Source organism: Propithecus coquereli, unplaced genomic scaffold, assembly GCF_000956105.1.
Source record: "Propithecus coquereli isolate 6110/MARCELLA unplaced genomic scaffold, Pcoq_1.0 Scaffold804, whole genome shotgun sequence".
Classification (NCBI taxonomy): Eukaryota; Metazoa; Chordata; class Mammalia; order Primates; family Indriidae; genus Propithecus; species Propithecus coquereli.
In genome coordinates this window covers 121,903-125,352 of record NW_012154219.1, presented here as the reverse complement: position 1 = coordinate 125,352, position 3,450 = coordinate 121,903, and positions in this window count along the sequence as shown.

Below are 3,450 nucleotides of genomic sequence, written 5' to 3'. Positions count from 1 at the left end.
TATGAATGTTCATGGTAGCATTATTCATAATAACTAAAACATGGAAACAGCCAAATATCTATCAATTGATTAATGAATAAACAAATGTGGTATATCCATACAATGAAACACTATTCGGCAATAAAAAGAAATGAAGTACTGATAAATGCTATAACATGGATGAACCTTGAAACATAAATGTGAAAGAAACAAGTCACATAAATTCACAGATAGTATGATTCAATGTATATAAAATGTCAAGAATTGAGTAAACCATAAAGACAGAAATTAGATTAGAGTTTGCCAGGTGCGGGGAGAAAGGGTGAAGAGGGAAGTGGGGACTGGCTGCTAGTGAATACAGGGTTTCTTTGGGGAGTGATGAAAATATTCTGGAATTATATCACGGTGATGATTTCATAACCTTGTGAATATGTATAAAAACACTGATTATACACTTTAAAATGATATAGTTTTGTTACCTGAATTAAATTTTAGTAAATGATTTAAAAAAAATAGCTTCAATCCCAGCACTTCGTGGAGATTCAGCACAACTGGATAGGCTTTCTCGGTTTTTTTTTTTGTGACACTTGGGAATAGTTACTACAAACAATTTTTGCTGAGTTCATGTTGGGACTCAGCATAGGACAAGTGGTTTCAGCAAAGTGAATCTATTGTCTGTACTACTGTATCTTTAAAATTCATATATAAATGCTCTGAAGCCATAAAATCAATTCTGGATTTGAGTTTTCCTGTGAGTGTGGACAGAATGTCATGGGTGACAGAATGTTACATGGTTCTATAATTCTCCAAGAAGAAAAGACTTCTGAAAGGCACATCAGTACTTGACTTCATAATAATACTTCAATTCTCTAAATCTATAGGAGTTTTTAAAATCTCACTTATGCTCACCTTCCAAGATGTGCTTTCCTAAAGTTCTCATGCCCCTCTAAGGTAGATATCTTTTTTCTTTCTTTGAGAAAAAAACAAGAATGCTAACAAACCTTGCGGTTCCCTAAAGGTGTCCAATACAGAGGCACAACAGAACTCTGAGACACATTCTATACAAAGTTCATTCTGATACTTCTTTTTCTTGGTTAATATTCGAAGGAAGTTTTATTATTTTATGTCTAGTAGAAAGTAATAAAATTTAGATTGGGGAAAGTCTTTTTTTAATAGGTATAATTTTTTCTTCAATAAAGCATATATTTTGAAGTGATACAGACTGAATTTGACTGTCATCTCCACTATATAAATTAATGGGTGACCTTGAGCAAGTTACTTAACCACTTTGAGTTTATCGCCTTAACTGCAAAAGAGAAAAATCATAGAAATGACTACCACACTTGGTTCCTATGATTAGGACATAAGATAATGAATGCAAACTTGTTATGTAAACAAAAATGTGTTCTACAAATATGAATGTTATTTCCTGGTATACACATTTTTTATTACCATGTAGCCATATGTCTTTGTTGAATATACAACTTAAATGATCTCCTTCAAAGTTAGCAGCAATCTATTGTTAGAAAACTCTGGTAGGAGCAAACCAGAGCTTATATTTTCCCTTGGAGTCGAGTTCTATTTTAGCAAAGTGTGGGGTGTTTCTTCTTTGTAAATGGCATGCAATCCACAAGTGAGTTGATTTGTATATACCTACTTATATCTGTTGCAGATCTTATTATTCTATTGCTCTAGGGGCCGATACTCGCTTTGCAAAAGTTATTATACATCTATATTAGCGGCCCGAGGTTTTAAAACAAATCTGTTCAGTATGAATGTCTTAAGCTTCAACCCCACTCAAAAATAGATAATTTACTCTTTAAACTTGCATCCTGTAAAGATTTACAACAAATCCATTTTTCCTACAAATAATGTCTTCAAAACGAGATTAAAGAGGATACTTCATCTAAATCTTACTGCAAATAGCTTTCCCCTGTAAAAAATAGAGTATGACCTGAACCCTCTGGATGGGAATTCCTAGACACCAGCTGTCTATCCATTGGCTTTTGGGTCTTTGGTGCACTTCAGCCTTTGCTGAACACCAACTTTGTGTCAAACACTGGATTAGATGCGGTAGGGGTGATGTTCAAGGCAACAGTAGGATTTTTCTTAGAAATTAATAGAACCAATTCTTTGTTTTTTAAAAAAAAGTCCAGCTCAGATCTTGATGGTCCTCAATTTCCTCACATCTGTAATAATGATAATATTAATTTCTATTTCACTATGATGGCTCTTGTCAGGATCAGATTAAATGTACGAAAAATTAAAGGATCAGATTAATGTATGAAAAAGTGCTTTATAAAGAATTATTTAACATATATATATCCAGCAAAATATTATGTTGTAAAGATTTGAGAACTGAGTATCTCAGTAGATGAAGTGGTTCTGCTTACCATAATTGAAAAATGGTATTTTGTATTATAGTTTCACTATTTAATTTTTATAATTAAATTTTCTAAATAAATCTTGTTAAACATTGGATGGTTCTTTATAGAACATTTGGAAAACACAGAAATCAAAATGACACATAAAATCCTCTGCTTTCCAATACTATCACTCTGAGTTAATTACTGTTAACATTTTAATGTATTTTTCAGTTATGTCTCCTTGATGAGTCTCACCTGAGGAAAAGGACTCCTTCAGGTGCGTGAACTTGGGCCATCAGGTCCAACCCCCATTGCCAGCTGCTGGTACAAACAGACATTGAAATCAGAGGAAGATCAGAAATCTTCAAAACGCAGAAGCAGCAGACGTCTTAAAGGTCCTGAAATGTTCTTTGTAGTCGACATTTACGGGTTAAGAAGCTTGCAGTGACATTATGGGCTCAGGGTGCATTGCTGGACGCTACTCACCCCTGCTTCCTTCCATCTGTACTGAGCAAATCATTACGCATTTCTAATTAGAACAATATTTTAAACACTCTCCAGAGCGACGTCCTTCCAAACACTGTTTAATCAGGTGAGGGACACCTGCCTAAGACTCTGACTCTAACTGTCTGAGGGTCTTTCCCGGAGCATTGGGTCTCACCTCCCGCCGAGGATGCAAGTTCAATTATTGGCAGATGAGATTTCTCCTCTCCCCCGCCCCTCCCCTCGCCGTCCTAGGGAGAAGCGGGAGTAAACGGTCTGCTCCTTGCCGGCGCTCGCCCGAGTGACCAGAGCGCAGATCGAAGGGCGCAGGGCGATCGCTGGGCAACCCCTCCCTTTCCCCGCGCCGCCTCCAGCGCTAGCGACAACGCGCCCTCCGGGCTCCGGAGCGGCGGCTCCACACAATCCCGGGCAGGGCTCGCCTCGCCGGTGACATCACTCCTGAAGATACTCCCCGCTCCCAGCTCCTGCCTTCAAGAGAGACGTCCGTCTGTTTGTCCGTTTCTCCGTCTTTCCACCGCCTGAGAGTGATCATCCCTGGCTGGGAACAGAGCCGGGCACCGAGGAGCGACGGGACCGCGAAGAGGCGAAAGAGAGAAGGCAG